At 38.9% G+C, this 19,332-nt stretch overlaps 1 pseudogene; it reads right to left on the bottom strand.

Annotated features, from left to right (window-relative positions):
• Window positions 1–686: 686 nt before the first annotated feature.
• On the bottom strand, window positions 687–1,490 carry LOC133051511 (deubiquitinase OTUD6B-like; annotated as a pseudogene).
• Between the last annotated feature and the right edge of the window lie 17,842 nt (window positions 1,491–19,332).

Below are 19,332 nucleotides of genomic sequence, written 5' to 3' on the forward strand. Positions count from 1 at the left end.
TTCCCTTCTCCAGGGGATCTTCCCAACCCAGGGATCGAACCCAGATCTCCTGCATTGCAGGTGGATTGTTAACCAGCTGAGCCACAAGGGAAGCCCAGATATATGCATATCTATGGCTGATTCATGTTGTTATATAGCAGAAACCAACACAACATTGTAAAGCAATTATCCTCCAATTAAAAATAATTTTTTTTAAAGTCACAGGATTAATCCCATCAATAGCCATGTTACTACAATCAAGTTATTTATAAACATTAATTAAATTTGCTATCACCATCACCACATTATTGCAATATCAAAGAGACTGAGTTATTTCACTTCTTCATTAAAAATTACATTGATATGGTTACTGAAAGCTTTCAGTAATAAGGAGAAAAAAATTGTTAACAATTTCAACACAGAATAGAATGTGCAGAATCTTATATTTAATAAAAATATCACCAATCAGGGTACCATCTTGGTCTATAAATGACATTCTCTACAAAGAACTTGCAAGTGTTTTTAAAACACCATGAAGGGGACATCAGTTAAAGTTTCTCTCTGACACATTTTTTTAAAACCTATTAGTAACTTTGCCATAAAACTGATTTAAGGTAGTTGTGTTTTTTCAGAAACACTGAAAATAATCCAATATTTAGTATTAATACTCAAATCAGCACACTGACATAATAGCAACATTTTATACACTAGCTGCAATTTTCAGTAGCTGTGTTCACCAACTGTGTAACAGAATTATAGTGTTCTCCTAAACCATATGCATGTCTCATATAAACAAGTATTAATAGGTCTTCTGGATATTCTTCACCAACTACAAGAGGAGGAGAATCTGCCTGTATCATCTCTATTGGTGTTCATAAAATGTGAGACAGGGCCCTTAGCTCAAGTTGACCCCCACCCTTCATGAAGTTGTGTTTACAATATCATTACAGTACTTTCCAAATTTGTCTGGAGTATACATAGCTCCCATATTAGGATTTGTTGAAAATGGCAGAAAGTCTTCCACATGACTTTGCATATAGTTAGCAGTTTGACATTTTAAGGCAGCCACAGTCAGAATGCAGTTCTGTTCTTTCAGTTGATCTTCAATGGCTCTATACATACAGTGGCCATCAGATGGAATCAATTTAATTTCCAACTGTCTAGCTGCCAATATTTGAGCAAGTTTTTCACTTTCTAAATGTCTAACTCTGGTTAAGTTTTCAGTTTCAGCTTTGGCTATCCTTTCTTCCCACTCCTTTTCCAGTGTAGCTTTTTTGTCTTTACTCTCTTTAGAAGTCAACTTCAACTGATCCAGCTCCTCTCTATGTTTCTGTTCCATTTCTGCTTCTAACTTAGCAACATCTTCTGTAAGTTGCTTCCTCCTCTTTTTGTCATTCCTGGGAAAAGCATTCTTCATACCCTGTATTGGCTTGCAACTCCTTCTTTTTGCAATGCCTTCTCACCAGCTGTTCCTCTTCATCAAGCTCCTCGGTCAAGACTGCCTCCATAATGACAAGGTCTATCCTTAATTTTCTTAAAGACATCTCCAGTCTTTCCCATTCTATTGTTTTCCTCTGTGTCTTTGCACTGTTCACATAGGAAGGCTTTCTTATCTCTCCTTGCTATTCTTTGGAACTCTACACTTAGATGGGTATATCTTTCCTTTTCTTCTTTGCCTTTCACTTCTCTTCTTTTCTCAGCTATTTGTAAGGCCTCCTCAGACAACCATTTTGCCTTTGTGCATTTTTTCCTCGGTGATGGCTTTGCCTACTATTGCCTCCTGTGCAATAGTAGCTTCCCTGATAGCTCAGTTGGTAAAGAATCTGCCTGCAATGCAGGAGACCCCAGTTTGATTCCTGGGTTGGGAAGATCTGCTGAAGGACGGATAGGCTACCCACTCCAGTATTCTTGGACTTCCCTTGAGGCTCAGCTGGTAAAGAATCCATCTGTAATGCAGGAGACCTGGGTTTGACCCCTGGGTTGGGAAGATCCCTTGGAGAAGGGAAAAGCTATGCACTCTAGTAATCTAGCCTGGAGAATTCCATTGACTGTATAGTCCATGGAGTCGCAAAGAATCAGACACGACTGGGCGACTTTCACTTTCACTTCCTGCACAGTATTATGAATCTCTATCCATAGTTCTTCAGGCACTCTGTCTATCAGATCTAATCCATTAAATCTATTTGTCACTACCACTGTATCATCTTAAGGGATTTGATATAGGTCATACTTGAATGGCCTAGTGGTTTTCCCTACTTTCTTTGATCTAAGTCTGAATTTTACAATAAAGGAGTTCATGATCTGAGCCATAGTCAGCTCCCAGGCTTGTTTTCTTGTTTCTGCTGACTGATGGAGCTTCTCCATCTCTGGCTGCAAAGAATATAATTAATCTGATTTAAGTATTGACCATATGGTGATGTCCATGTGTAGAGTCATCTCTTATGTTTCTGGAAGTGGTTATTTACTATGACCGGTGTGTTCTCTCGATAAACCTCTGTTAATGTTTGCCTTGCTTGGTTTTGTATCCAAGGCCTAATTTGCCTGTTGCTCGAGGTATCTTTTGAGTTCCTACTTTTCCATTCCAGTCCCCTATGATGCAATGGACATCTTTTTTTTTTTTTTTTTTTTTGGTCTTGGTTCTGAAAGGTCTTGTAAGTATTCATAGAACCATTCAACTTCAGGGTTCTTTGGCATTCGTGGTTGGGGCACAGGTTTGAATTACTGTGATAATGAATGGTTTGCTTTGGGAAAAGAACAGAGATCATTCTGGCATTTTTATAATTGCACCCAAGTACTGCATTTTGGACTGCACATTGACTAGGAGGGCTACTCCATGTCTTATAAGGCATTCTTGCCCACAGTAGTAGATATAAGGAATGGTCTTTTGAATTAAATTCACCCATTGCCATGATTTTAGTTCACTGATTCCTAAAATGCCAATGTTCACCCTTGCCATCTCCTATTTGATTACTTCCAATTTACCTTGATTCATGAACCTTGGAAGAAAAGTTATGACCAACCTAGACAGCTTATTAAAAACCAAAGACATTACTTTGCCAACAAAGGTCTGTCTAGTCAAAGCTATGGGTTTTCCAGTAGTCATGTATGGATGTGAGAGTTGGACTATAAAGAAAGCTGAGCACCGAAGAACTGATGCTTTTGAACTGTGGTGTTGAAGAAGACTTTTGAGAGTCCCTTGGAATGCAAGAAGACACAACTAGTCAATCCTAAAGGAAATCAGTTCTGAATATTCATTGGAAGGACAGATGCTGAAGCTGAAACTCCAATCCTTTGGCCACCTGATGTGAAGAACTGACTCATTGGAAAAGACCCTGATGCTGGGAAAGATTGAAGGCGGGAGGAGAAGGGGATGACAGAGGATGAGATGGTTGGATGGCATCAGCAACTCGATGGACATGAGTTTGGGTAAGCTACGGGAGTTGGTGATGGACAGGGAAGCCTGGTGTGCTGCAGTCCATGGGGTCGCAAAGAGCTGGACACGACTGAGCTACAGAATTGAACTGAACTGATGGACCTAACATTCCAGGCTCCTATGCAATATTGTTCTTTGCAGCATCAGACTTTACTTTCACTGTCAGAAATATCCACAACTGGGCATTGTTTCTGTTTTGCTTCAGCCTCTTCATCCCTTCTGGAGTTATTTCTCCACTCTTCTCCAGTAGCATTTTGGGAACCTACTGACCTAGGGAATTCATCTTTCAGTATCATATCTTTTTGCCTTTTCACATTGTTATGGGGTTCTCAAGGCAAGAATACTGAAGTGGTTTGCCATTTCCTTCTCCAGTGGACCACCTTTTGTCAGAACTCTCAACCATGACATGTCCATCATAGGCAGCCCTACACAGCATGACTCAGTTTCATTAATTAGACAAGGCTATGATCCATGTGATCAGTTTGATTCTGTATATATCTGACTCCTTATTTCCGTCCCCCCTGATATTGGTCTAATGTGACTCTATTGCTCCTTTAATTTTTAGTTTTTGTAAACTACTTTTTTCCTTTTAAAAAAATTTATTTTTAAATAGGCTTTATTATTTTAATTTTTCTTCTTGTGCTTTGTTTTTTATTTTGTATTTTTGAGGGTCTAATTTTGAATATCCATTTTCACTTAGGCATTTGGTTGTTGGCCTAATTGTTCTCTTCTCTTTTACCTTTGTTTTTCTTTATCTTCTATTTTGCCTCCCCTTTCCTCCATATCGGTCTGTGAGTCTCTTTGGGTGGTCTTGCCTGTTTAGTATTGTTTCACCATTAGTCTAGGGGGTTTGTCTTCTGTGCTGTGGGGCCTGTGACATCTTGGTGCTACAGTAAGGGATCAGGCCTGAACCGCAGAGGCAGGAAACTAGACTCTAGGGCTTTGGACCTCCAGAGAACTACCGAAGTCATAGAACATTAACAGGTGGGAGACCTCACAAAGCCCCCTATCTCAACACTAAGACCAAACTCAACACAAAAGCAAGCAACATCCAGTGTCACATACCCAATGCCATTTCTTCAGCAAACCAGGAAAACAACACTGCACATTAGCAGACAGGCTGCCCAAAGCCATACCAAATTCATAGACACTCTAAAACACACTACTGGACATGGCACTGCCCTTCAGAGTGACAAGATCCAACACCAGAGCACAGAAACAGTCCCCACAACTAGGAAAACTTCACAAGGCACTGGTTCAACCGCACTCATGAAGGAAGCAGACTCCACAAATAAGATTACAATCTTTCAGCACAATTAAAGTTTTTCAGCCTGCAGAAAGGAGATCCCAACACACACACAAAAAATTAAACAAAATGAAAAGATAGAGAACCATGCAGCATATGAAGAAATATGGTAAAAATCCAGAAGACCAAACAAATGAAGAGAAAATAGACAGTCTACCTAAAAAAGAATTCAGAGTAATGATAGTAAAGATGATCCAGAATTTTGAAAATAAAATGAATGCACAGACAAATAGACTGGAGGCACAGAACAATAATATGCAAAAAAATTTTGAACGGGAACGTAGAGGAAATAAAGAATAAACAATCAACAATGAGCAACACAATAAGAGATTTAAATACACTGGAGGAAACCAACAGCAGAGTAATTGAGGCAGAAGAATTGATAAGTGAGCTGGAAGGTAGAAGAGTAGAAATAACTGAAGCAGAACAGAAGAAAGAAAAATAAAAAGTTATGAGCACAGTCTCAGAGACTTCTGAGACCACATAAGTATAACAGTATTCAAATCATAGGAGCCCCTGAAGAAGAAGACAAAAGGAAATGGCATGAGAAAATACTTAAGGAGATTATAGTGGAAAACTGTCCTAAAAAATGAAAAAGGAAATAGTCACCCAAGTCCAGGAAGACCAGAGAATCCCACACAGGATAAACCCAAGGAAAAACACACCAAGACACATATTAATCAAACTAACAAAAGTAAACATACAGAACAAATATTAAAAGCAGCAAGGCAAAAGGAAAAAATAATTTACAAGGGATTCCTATAAGGTTAACAGTTGATCTTTCAACAGAAACTCTGAAGAACCCAAGAGAATGGCAGGATATACTCAAAGTGATGTAAGGGAAACAACCTACAACCAAAAATACTCTATCCAGCAAGGATCTCAATCAGATTTGAAAGAAAAATCAAAAGCATTACAGACAGGCAAAAGTTAACAGAATTCAGCACCACCAAGCCAGGTCTACAGCAAATCCTAAAGGAATTTCTCTAGACAGGAAACACAAAAAGAAAAGCCCTACAAAAAAAAACTCAAAACAATAGAGGAAATGGTAACAGTATCATGCGTACATGCATACAAAGTTGCTTCAGTCATGTCCGACTCTTTGCAACCTTATGGACTGTAGACTTCCAGTTCAGGTCAGTTCAGTTCAGTTCAGTTGCCCAGCTATTCTGACTGTTTGCAACTCCATGAACCGGAGCACACCAGGCCTCCCTGTCCATCATCAACTCCCAGAGTTCACCCAAACCCATGTCCATTGAGTCGGTGATGCCATCCAACCATCTCATCCTCTGTTGTCCCCTTATCCTCCTGCCCTCAATCTTTCCCAGCATCAGGGTCTTTTCAAATCAGTTAGTTCTTCGCATCAGGTGGCCAAAGTATTGGAGTATCAGCTTCAACATCAGTCCTTCAAGTAACACCCAGGACTGATCTTCATTAGGATGGACTGGTTGGATCTCCTTCAAAAGCATCAATTCTTAGGTGCTCAGTTTTCTTTATAGTCCAACTCTCACATCCATACGTGACCACTGGAAAAACCATAGCCTTGACTAGACTAACCTTTGCTGGCAAGGTAATGTCTCTGCTTTTTAATATGCTGTCTAGGTTGGTTGTAACTTTCCTTCCAAGGAGAAAACATATTTTAATTTCATGGCTGCAATCACCATCTGCAGTGATTTCGGAGCCAAAAGAATAAAGTCAGCCACTGCTTCCCCATCTATTTGCCATGAAGTGATGTGACCGGATCCCATGATCTTAGTTTTCTGAATACTGAGCTTTAAGCCAACTTTTTCACTCTCCTCTTTCAATTTCCTCAAGAGGCTCTTTAGTTCCTCTTCACTTTCTGCCATAAGGGTGGTGTCATCTGCATATCTGAGGTTATTGATATTTCTCCTGGCAATCTTGACTCCAGCTTGTGCTTCCTCCAGCCCAGCATTTCTCATGATGTACTCTGCATATAAGTTAAATAAGCAGGGTGACAATACACAGCCTTGATGTACTCCTTTTCCTATTTGGAACCAGTCTATCGTTCCATGTCAGTTCTAACTGTTGCTTCCTGACCTTCATACAGGATTCTCAAGAGGCAGGTTAGGTGCTTTGGTATTCTCATCTCTTTCAGAATTTTCCACAGTTTATTGTGATCCACACAGTCAAAGGCTTTGGCATAGTCAATAAAATAGAAATAGATGTTTTTCTGGAACTCTCTCACTTTTTGGATGATCCAAAGGATGTCGGCAATTTGATCTCTGGTTCCTCTGCCTTTTCTAAAACCAGCTTGAACATCTGGAATTTCACGGTTCACATATTGCTGAAGCCTGGCTTGGAGAACTTTAAGCATTACTTTACTAGCGTGTGAGATGAGTGCAATTGTGCGGTAGTTTGAGCATTCTTTGGGGTTGCCTTTCTTTGGGACTGGAATGAAAACTGACCTTTTCCAGTCCTGTGGCCATTGCTGAGTTTTCCAAATTTGCTGGCATATTGAGTGCAGCACTTTCACAGTGTCATCTTTCAGGATTTGAAATAGCTCAACTGGTATTCCATCACCTCCACTAGCTTTGTTCATTGTGATACTTCCTAAGGACCACTTGACTTCACATTCCAGGATGTCTGGCTCTAGGTGAGTGATCACAACATTGTGATTATCTGGGTCATGAAGATATTTTTTGTACACAGTTCTTCTGTGTATTCTTGCCACCTCTTCTGTAAATGGAATTCTCCTGGCAAGAATATTGGAGTGGATTGCCATGGTCTCCTCCAGGTGATCTTCCTGATTCAGGGATCAAACCAGTGTCTGTTACGTCTCTCACACTGGCAAGTGTGTTCTTTACCACTAGCATCACCTGGGAAGCCCAATAAGACCATGCATATCAACATTTACCTTTAATGTAAATGAACTGAATGCTCCAAATAAAAGACATAGATTGACTCAATGAATACAAAAATGAAACTTTTACACACTGTCTACAAGAGAATCACTTCAGACTTAGGGACACATACAGGCTGAAAGTGAGAGGCTGGAAAAAAGTTATTCCATGCAAATAGAAGCCAAAAGAAAGTGTGAGAGGTAATACTCATATCAGATAAAATAGACTTGAATATAAACACCATTACAAGAGACAAAGAATGACACTACATAATGATTAAGGGATCAAAGAGGAAAATATAACAATTATATATGCATCCAACATAAGGGCACCTCAATACATAAGTCAAATGCTAAAAACTGTAAAAGGGGAAATTGACAGTAACACAATAATAGTGAGGGGCTTTAATACTCCACTTAACCAATGGACTGATCATCTAGACAGAAGACTAATAAGGATGCACAGATTTCGAATGATACATTGGAACAGTTGGACCTAATTGATATCTACAGGGCATCTAATCCAAAAACAATAGATTTGACTTTTTTCTCAAGTGCACATAGAATATTCTCCAGGAGAGATCACATCTTAGGCCACAAATCAAGGATAGCATATTAAAAAAATATCAACTACAGGGAAAAAACTATAAAAAACATGAACATATGGAGGCTAAACAATACTCTTCTTAATGACCAACAGATCAATGAAGAAATCAAAAAGAAAGTAAAAATAGGTCTAGAAAAAAATAACAATGAAACATGACAACTCAAAACCTACGGGATACAGTGAAATCAGTGTTAAGAGTGAAGTTTATAGAAATACAAGTCTACCTCAAGAAACAAATACTTGTTTGTATGGTAAGTCACTTCAGGCATGTCCAACTCTTTGTAACCCTATAGACCATAGCTTGCCAGGCTCCTCTGTCCGTGAGATTACCCAGGCAAGAATTTTAGAGTGGGTTGCCATTTCCTGCTTCAGGGAGTCTTCCCAATGCAGGGATTGAACCCACATCTGTTATGTCTCCTACATTGCCAGTGGGTTCTTTACCACTAGCAACACCTGAGAAGCTCCAAAAAATAAGACAGACATGAAATAAACAACCTAACTTTACACCTAAAGCAAGTAGATAAGAAGTACAGAAATCTCTAAAGTTAGTGGAAGAAAAGCAATCACAAAGACCAGAGCAGAAATAAATGAAAGAGATGATAGCAAAGATCAATAAAACTAAAAGTTTGTTTTTTGAGAAGATTAAAAAAAAGACAAATTATTAGCCAGACTCATCAATAAAAAAGGGAGAAGACTCAAGTCAATAAAATTAGAAATGAAAAAGGAGAATTTACAACAGACAACACAGAAAAACAAAAGGATCATAAGAAACTATGATGAGCAACTACATGCCAATAAAATGGATAACCCAGAAGAAACCGAAAAATTCTTAGAAAAGTATAACCTTCCAAAATTGAGCCAGGAAGAAGTAGAAAATAGGAAGAGGCCAATCACAAACATGGATATCAAAACAATAATCAAAATTCTTCCAACAAATAAAATTCCAGTGTCAGAAGGTTTCACAGGCTAATTATACAAGAAGGTTAGAGAAGAGCTAACACCTATCCAACAAAAACTCTCAAACAAAATCACAGAGTAATGAAAACTCCCAAACTCATTCTATGAGGCCACCATCACCCTGATATCAAAACAGACAAAGATGCCACAAATAAAGAAAAGTACAGGCCAATACCACTAATGAACACAGATGTGAAAATGCTCAACAAAATTCTAGCAAACATAATTTAAAAAAAAACACATTACAAAGATCTTACATCATGATCAAGTGGACTTTATTGCATGGATGCAAGGACTCTTCAACATATGCAAATCAATCAACGTGATACACCATATTAACCAATTGAAACATACAAACCATATGATCATCTCAATAGATGAAGAGAAAGCCTTTGACAAAATTCAAAATCCATTTATGATAAAAACTCCTGAAAGTAGGCATAGAAGGAACATTTGCTGTTGTTCAATCACTAAGTCATGTGCAACTCTTTGCAACTCCATGAACTGCAGCATGTCATGCTTCCCTATCCACTATATCCCTGAGTTTGTTCAAACTCATGTCCATTGAGTCAGTGATGCCATCCAACCATCTCATCCTCTGTCGTCCCCTTCTTCTCTTGCCCTCAATCGTTTCCAGCATCAAAGTATTTTCCAATGAATCAGCTCTTTGCATCAGGTGGCCAAAGTATTGGAGCTACAGTTCCAGCATCAGTCCTTCCAATGAATATTCAGGGTTGATTTCCTTTAGGATTCACTAGTTTGACCTTGCTGTCCAAGGGACTCTAAAGATTCTTCTCCTGCACCACAGTTCTAAAGCATCAATTCTTCAGAACTCCGCTTTCTTTATGGTCCAAATCTCACATCCATACATGACTACAGTGAAAACCAAAGTTTTCACTATACAGTCCTTTGTCAGCAAAGTGATGTTTCTGCTTTTTAATATGCTGTCTAGGTTTCTCATCGCTTTTCTTCCAAGGAGCAAGCGTCTTTTAATTTCATGGCTCCAGTCACTGTCCACAGTGGTTTTGGAGCCCAAGAAAATAAAATCTGTCACTGTTTCCACTTTTTCCCCATCTATTTGCCATGAAGTGATGGGACCAGGTGCAATGATTTTTGTTTTTTGAATGTTGATTTTAAGCCAGTTTTTTCACCCTCCTCTTTTACCTTCATCAAAGGCTCTTCAGTTTCTCTTCACTTTCTGTCATTAAAGTGGTATCATTTGCATATCTGAGGTTGTTATTTCTCTCAGTAGTCTTGATTCCAGCTTGCGCTTCATCCAGGCCCTCATTTTGCATGATGTATTCTGCATAGAAGTTTAAGAAGCAGGGTGACAATATATAGCCTTGACATACTCCTTTCCCAATTTTCAACCAGTCTATTGTTCCATGTCCGGTTCTAACTGTTGCTTCTTGACCTTCGTATAGGTTTCTCAGGAGGCAGGTAAGGTGGTCTGGTATTTCCATTTCTTTCAGAATTTTCCACAGTTTGTTATGATCCACACAGTCAAAAGTTTTAGGGCAGTCAATAAAGCAGAAGCACATGCTTTCCTGGAATTCCCTCACCTTTTCTATCATCCAACAGATGTCGGAAGTGAGCTCTGGTTCCTCTGCCTTTTCTAAATCCAGCTTGTACATCTGGAAGTTATCAGTTCACATACTGTTGAAGTCTAGCTTGAAGGATTTTGAGCATTACCTTGCTAGCATATTAAATAAGAACACCAAAAAAAGATATCCTATCCAAGCACAAAGGAGAAGCTGCAATGAGATGGTAGGAGGGAAGCAATCCTGTTAAATCAAACCTCATAGCTGCCAGAGACTCTTGGAGAGCACAAACAAAACCTTGTGCTTACCAAGAGCCAGGAAAAGGAGCAGTGACTCCCATAAGAGACTGAGCCACACCTGCCTGTGACCCAACTCCTACAATGGGCATATACCCTGAGGAAACCATAATTGAGAAAGACACATGTACCCCAGTGTTCATTGCAGAAATATTTACAATATTTTGGACATGGAAACAATTTAAAATGTCCATCAACAGTTGAATGGATAAAGAAGTTGTGGTACATATACACAATTGAATATTAGTTATAAAAAGGAACACATTTGATTCAGTTCTAATGAGGTTGATGAATGAAAAGCCTTTTGTACAGAGTGAAGAAAGTCAGAAAGAGAAAGACTAATGTTGTATATTAATATGTATATGGAATCTAGCATGTATATGGAATGTAGAAAGATGGTATTCATGATTCTATTTGATGGGCAGCAAAGGAGATACAGATACAAAAGACAGGCTTTATGAACTTGGTGGTGGAAGGAGAGGGTGGGATAATTTGAGAGAGTAGCAATGAAACATATACATACGTAAAATAGCTGGTGCTCTGACAACCTAGCTGGTGCTCTGACAACCTAGAGGAGTGGGTTAGGGAGGGAGGTTGGAGGAGGTCCAAGAGGGAGCAGATACATGTATACCTATGGCTGATTCATGTTGATGTATGGCAGAAACCATCATAATATCATAAAGTACTTCTCCTCTATTATAAATAAAATAAAATTTTAAAAACAGAAGACTGACATAAATAAAATTAGAAGAGAAAGAAGAGACATTACATGTGATGCAACAAAAAAAATTTAGACTATTATGAAAATTTATACACTAAAAATTAGATAACCTGGTAGAAATTGGTACATTCCTAGTTATATACTCTAATTACTAAATCATGAAGAAATGAAAAACTTAAACATATTCATAAGTAGTATGGAGTTTGAATAAGTAATGAAATACTCCCAATAAAGAAAACCACAGGACCAGATGGTTTCACTTGTGAATTCTGCCACATATTTAAAGAAATAATGAAATCCTTCTTAAACTCTTTCAAAAAATTAAATAGCAGGGAACATTTACAAACTTATTTTATAAAGCCAGAATTATTTTGATATTAAAGGCCAAAACTACAAGTCATTATCTCTGAAGAATATAGGTGCAAAAATCCCCAACAAAATAATAGCAAACTGAATCCAACCACATGTTAAAAGGAGCATATACTATGATAAATAAGATTTATCTTTGGGATGCAAGGATCATTTCATATAGTAAAATAAATTGATATGATAAACATACCAAAAGGATGAAGGATAAAAATCACATAATCTCAATAGATTAAAAAAATAGATTGATAATATTCAACAAACTTTCAGGACAGAAATTCTCAGCAAACTAGATAGAAGGAAAACAACTCAACATAATAAAAGCCATCTAACCCCATTGATCATCTAACGTTGAAAAATATAAACTTTTCTTCTAAATTCAGGAATAAGGTAAGGATATTCACTCTTGCTATCTCTAACATTTCACTGGATAGCTTAGTAATAAGGAAGGAAAAGAAATGAAAGGTATTGGAAAGAAAGAAGAAGAATTGTCCTTATTTGCATATGATATAATCATATATGTAAAAATAAGACTTCATTTAAAAAAACTGTTAGAAGTAGTCAGCTACTTCAATAAACTTGCAGGATAAAAAATTCAGCATGTGAAAGTCAGTTGTTTTTCTATACACTAACTACAAAGTATCTGAAAAAGGAATTTAGGAAAACAACCCATTTAAAATAGCACCAAAAGCTATGAATGCTTAGGAATAATATTAACTAAGGAGTAAAAGATACCTGTGCTGAAAAAAAATTTTTTTAAGTTGATGAAAGAAATTTAAGACACAAGCACGTGGAATCACATCCCATAATCACGTGCAAGAAGGCCAAATATTGTTAAAATGTATGTCAAATTTCCAATGGATTTTTTTTTACAGAAACAGAAAAAACAATTCTACAGTTTATATAGAACTATGAAAGACCACAGATAGCTAAATCAATCCTGAGAAAGAACAAAGCTGAAAGCAATACACTTTCTGATTTCAAAATATATTAGGATAGTGACATTATTAAGATGGTGACATAATCATTCATTTCACTCTGTTTCACAAGAAGACAAACTAGCAACTATCTATAAAAAAAAAAAGACACTATTTTTAAATCCAAGAACATGGTGGTGACAATGAAGTACTCCTTCAGGTCTCAGAATCTGAAAAAGACCACATTAGAAAGGTAAGAGGAATGGCTACATGCTTACCACACTGCACCTCTTCCAGTCAAGAGGGTCCCCCTACAAGAGAACCCAAGGTAAACATCCTGCTCCACCATTATTATAGGATGGTTTCCAGCAGTCCCGCTTGGGTCTCATCTTACGGAGATCACAAGAGGATTCCGTAGGGCTTGACCATAAAGATCAGATTGGAACAGACAAACGGCTTGCAGAAACCTGCACTGGGATCATGGCAGAATGAGTTCCTCCTCACAGCAGCACTCAAGTAGAGACACTAACCAATTTCTTTCCCTACAAAATTAAGCAGGGCAAAGGCTAACAGAGTTTTGCCAAGAGAATGCACTGGTCATAGCAAACGCCATCTTCCAACAAAAGAGATGACTCTACACATGGACATCACCATATAGTCAATACCAAAATCAGAGTGATTATATTCTTTGCAGCCAAAGATGGAGAAGTCAGCAAAAACAAGAATGGGAGTTGACTGTGACTAAGATCATGAACTCCTTATTGCCAAATTCAGACATAAATTGAAGTAACTAGGTAAAGCCACTAGACCATTCAGGTATGACCTAAATCAAATTCCTTACAAAGATACAGTGGAAGTGGCAAATAGATTTAAGGGATTAAATCTGATAGACAGACTGCCTGAAGAACTATGGATGGAGGCTTGTGATGTTGTATAAGAGGCAGTGATCAAGACCATCCCCAAGAAAGGGAAATGCAAAAAGGCAAAATGGTTGTCTGAAGAGGTCTTACGAATAGCTGTGAAAAGAAGAGAAGCTAAAGGCAAAGGAGAAAAGGAAAGATGTACCCATCTGAAAGCAGAGTTTCAACGAATAGCAAGGGGAAATATGAAAGCCTTCCTCAGTGATCAATGTGAAGAAATACAGGAAAAGAATACAATGGGAAAAACTAGAGATCTCTTCAAGAAAATTAGAGATACCAAGGATACATTTCATGCAGAGATGGGCAAAATAAAGGCCAGAAGTGGTGTGGACCTAACAGAAGCAAAAGATATTAAGAAGTAGTATATTCTTAATACACAGTAGACCTATAGTTCTATAGTCTATAGTTCTATAGTCTGTAAAGTAATACACAGAAGAACTATACAAAAATGATCTTAATGACCCAAGTAACCACGAAGGTGTGATCACTCACCTAGAGCCAGATATTCTAGAAAGGAAAGTCAAGTGGGCCTACAAACAAAGCTAGTGGAGGTGATGGAATTCCAGATAAGCTATTTCAAATCCCAAAAGATGATGTTGTGAAAGTGCTGCACTCAGTATGCCAGCAAATTTGGAAAATTCAGCAATGGCCACAGGACTGGAAAAGGTCAGTTTTCATTTCAATCCCAAAGAAAGGCAATGCCAAAGAATGTTCAAACTACCATATAATTGCACTCATCTTACACACTAGCATAGTAACGCTCAAAATTCTCCAAGCTAGGTATCAACAGTGTATGAACCGAGAACATCCAGATGTTCAAGCTGGATTTAGACAAGGCAAAGGAACCAGAGATCAAATTGCCAAAATTTGTTGAGTCATAGAAAAAGCAAGAGAATTCCAGAAAAGCATCTACTTTTGCTTTATTCCAAAGTTTTGACTGTGTGGATCACAACAACCTGTGGAAAATTCTTAAAGAGATGGGAATACCAGACCACCTTACCCGCCTCCTGAGAAATCTGTATGCAGGTGAAGAAGTAACCTTAGAAGTAAGTAAGTTAGAAGCAGACATGGAACAATGGACTGGTTCCAAATTGGGAAAGGAGTACATTAAGGCTGTATATTGTCACCCTGCTTATTTAACTTTTATGCAGAGTACATCATTTGAAATGCCAGGCTGGATGAAGCACAAGCTGGAATCAAGATTGCCAGGAGAAATATCAGTAACCTCAGATATAGATGACATCACCCTTATGGCAGAACGCTAAGAGGAACTGAAGAGCCTCTTGATGAAAGTGAAAGAGGAGAGAGAAAAAGCTGGCTTGAAACTCAACAATCAGAAAACTAAGATCATGGCATCCAGTCTCACCACTTCATGCCAAATAGATGGGGAAACAATTGAAAGAATGAGAGACTTTAATTTCTTGGGCTCCAAATTCACCATAGATGGTGACTGCAGACATAAAATTAAAAGACACTTGCTACTTGGAAAAAAAATCTATGAGCAACCTAGACAGCATATGAAAAGCAGAGACATTACTTTCCCAACAAAGGTCTGTCTAGTCAAGCTATGGTTTTTCCAGTAGTAATGTTTGGATGTGAGAACTGGACCATAAAGAAATCTGAGTGCCAAAGAACTGATACTTTTGAACTGTGGTGTTGGAGAAGACTCTTGAGAGTCCTTTGGATGGCTAGAAGATAAAATCTGTCAATCATAAAGGAAGTCAGTCCTGAATATTCATGGGAAGGACTGATGCTGAAGCTGAAGCTCCAATACTTTGGCCACTTGATGCGAAGAACTGACTCATTGGAAAAGACCTTGATGTTGTGAAAGACTGAAAGCAAGAGGAAAGGGGGATGACAGAGGATGAGATAGTTGGATGGCATCACTGATTCGATGGACATGAGTTTGAGCAAGCTCCAGAAGTTGGTGATAGGCAGAGAAGCCTGGTGTGCTGCAGTCCATGGGGCTGCAAAGAGTTGGAAACTCCAAATTTATCCTCCTCTCACTTCCCCTTTCATAAACCACAAGTCTGTTTTCTATGTCTGTGGGTCTGTTTCTATCTTGCATTTAAGTTCATTGTTATCATTTTTTTAGACTCCATATATAAGTGATAGCACATGATATTTGTCTCTCTATATATTGCTCACTTCATTTAGCATAATACTATTTAGGTTCACCCATGTTGCAGAATATGGGATTCAGTTCAGTTCAGTTGGAGTTTGGGATTAACATAAACACTATTACATATAAAACAGATATCCCCCACTTATCTCCTGCATAGCAAAAGAAACTATACTCAATATTTTGAAATAACCAACAAGGGAAAATAATCTGAAAAATATAGATATACAGGTATGTGTAACTAATTCACTTTGTTGTACACCTGAAACTCACAAAAAATTGTACTTCAATGAAAATTAATTTTTAAAAAACCACAATGAGATTTGCCCCAAACCTGATACAAAGGCTATTATAAAAAAGAAAATAGACAACCGGTGCTAATGAGGATGTGGAGAAAAGTGAATCCTAGTTCACTGTTGGTAGGAATATAAATTTGTACAGCCACTATGAAAAACAGCATTCCTCAAAAAAAACCACATTTCTCAAAAAATTAAAAATACAACTACCATATGATCCAGCAATTCCACTTCTGGGAATATATCAATAGGAAACAAAATGACTAATTGAAAAATATATATGCATCCCAATGTTCATAGCAGCATTATTTACAACTGCCAAAGGATGGAAATAACCTAAGTGCCCATCAACCAACTAATAAAGAAGTTGTAATATAAACTGGATGGTGTTTTGCTTAGTGAAGTAAGTCAGACAGACAAAGCCAAATACTGTATGTTTTCACTTACATCTTGAATCTAAAAAGTAAAAAGAATGAAGATAACAAAATAGGAACAGATTCATAGATACACTGAACATTTAAACTAGTGGTTATTATTAAGGAGGGGGGTGGGGAGGGGCAAAATGTAGAAGATTAAAAGGTAAAAGTACTAGATAAAAAATAAATAAGTTACAAGGATGTAATGTATAGCACAGGAAATATAGCTAATATTTTATAACTTTGAAAGTGAAAGTCGCTCAGTCATTTATAACTCTTTGCAACCCCATGGACTATACAGTCCATGGAATTCTCTAGACCAGAATACTGGAGTGGGTAGCCTTTCCCTTCTCCAGGGGATCTTTCCAATCCAGGGATTGAACCCAGGTCTCCTGCATTGCAGGTTAATGGAGTATAATCTATAAAAATGTAGAATTACTAAGCTGAAGCTAATATAGCATTGTAAATCAACTATAACTCAATTAAAAATAAATAAAATAAGATGGTTTGAATTTTTTAAAGGACTTGATTTGGGGACAGGTGAATATACAAATGTAAAAGAATGCAATTGAGCCCTTCTCTTATATCATATACAAAATCATGTATACGGATTAAGAAAAAAATCATAAAATGAAAAAAAATTAATCATAAAATGGATTAAAGAGTGAAATATAAAACTAGAAACTTTAAAATTCCTCATTGAAAACAGGTGATGGGGGACTTTCAAGGTGGTGAAGGAGTAACACAGGGAAATCACCTCCACCCACCCACCCCCACAAATACATCAAAAATACCTCTACATATAAAACAACTCTTACAGAACACCTTCTGAACTCTGGCAGAACACTGTAGACTTCCAAAAAGGGAAATCAATCTCCTCAGAATGAGGTGCAGTAAAACATAAAGATAAAAGAGACAAAAGATTTGGGGATGGCGATCTGTGCCCTGGGGAGGGAGTTGTGAATGAAGAAAAGTCTCTGCATGCTCTCAGAAACCCTTTCATGGATGGGAACAGGAAGGAGCTTCAGAACCTCAGAGGGGAACACGGCAACAGGTGCTCAGAAGGCAAAGCAGAGAGAAATCACCACAGAGATCATTGACAGACAGCACTTGCCAGCCAACAAGCAGCTTGCGCACCTGCCATGGCTAGTGGGGGTGGGGTGCTAAGGCTCAGGTTTTGGGGGTCCTGGGGTTGGCTGCCATGAAGATACTCTGAGGGGATGAGTATAACACAGCTGAAGGAGTCCAGGGAAAAGACTGGGCCTCCCAGAGAGGCAAGAGATCATTGTTACAGGAACCCTCTAACTCTGAGTTCTTGCAGACCATAGGAACCTTCCCTTCAAGAACGTCAGAGGTGGGACAAGCAGTGGCTGCAAACTGCCCGACCCCAGAGGTAAATATGCCTGGCCACCGCCAGAGGTGGCATGAATGCCAAAGGTGAAAACAGATGTGACTGCAGTTTACAATCCAGGAGGGAGAAATGCAAGCTGACTTGGCACTACCAAAGGGCGAGTACCTGAGGCAGGGAACAAAACACCGCTGCTCTGGTCCTGATGCCAGAGGTAGCAGCTGCCACCAAACCATGAACAGGCACAGGTTATTTTCCTTGGAGCATACGCAGCTTGGCTATGCTGAGGGAAACATGACCTCTGGCCACTCCCCCTGGGAGAGCACACTACTTGCACCAGAGTGTAGCAAATTCCTGCAGGTTTCAGCCGCAGGGGCACTCCCCAAACACCCCAATTATGGCTGTCATACCTCTCCCTTTCCAAAGCCCAACTGAACAAGTGAAGTGAAAGTCACTCAGTCGTGTTCAACTCTGCGACATTGTGGACTGTATTATAGAGTTCATGGAATTCTCTAGGCCAGAATACTAGAGTGGGTAGCCTTTCCCTTCTCCAAGGAATCTTCCCAACCCAGGGATCGAACCCAAGTCTCCCACACTGCTGGCGGATTCTTTACCAGCTGAGCCACAAGGGAAGCCCAAGAATACTGGAGTGGGTAGCCTTTCCCTTCTGCAAGGAATCTTCCCAACCCAGGAATCGAACCAGGGTCTCCTGCATTGCAGGCGGATTCTTTACCAACTGAACAAGTGAGCCCTAATAAGCTGCTAGAGTCACCCGCTCTGGTCTTTGGGAAACAGACACCAGAGGGCAGCTTACAAGTAGAGGTGGGCCCAAAACCAAATCGGAGCACCAGGGTCTGTGTAAGCAAAGAGGAAGGGAATTCGCACCTGTAGCCACAGATTCAGCAGATTAAGTCCCCCAAATTAGCCTAAGAGTGTGGACTTTGGGAGCAACTGTGGATTTGAAAGCAAGTACAAGCTGAAGTAAGGCTAGATAGGGTAGCTGGCTGCAAACTGTCTGACCCCAGAGGTAAATATGCCTGGTGACCACCAAAGGCAGCATGAGCACCAGAGGTGAAAACAGAGGCAACTGCAGTTTACAATCCAAGAGGGAGAAATGCAAACTGACTTGACACTGCCAAAACCAAGTGCAAGCTGACCCTATAGCACATATAGCATGTCCATAGACCTTCCTAGAAATATTGGAGGACTTCCTGAGTAGGCAGATTAGCTGGTGCTCACTGTGTGAG

Source organism: Dama dama, chromosome X, assembly GCF_033118175.1.
Source record: "Dama dama isolate Ldn47 chromosome X, ASM3311817v1, whole genome shotgun sequence".
Taxonomy (NCBI): Eukaryota; Metazoa; Chordata; class Mammalia; order Artiodactyla; family Cervidae; genus Dama; species Dama dama.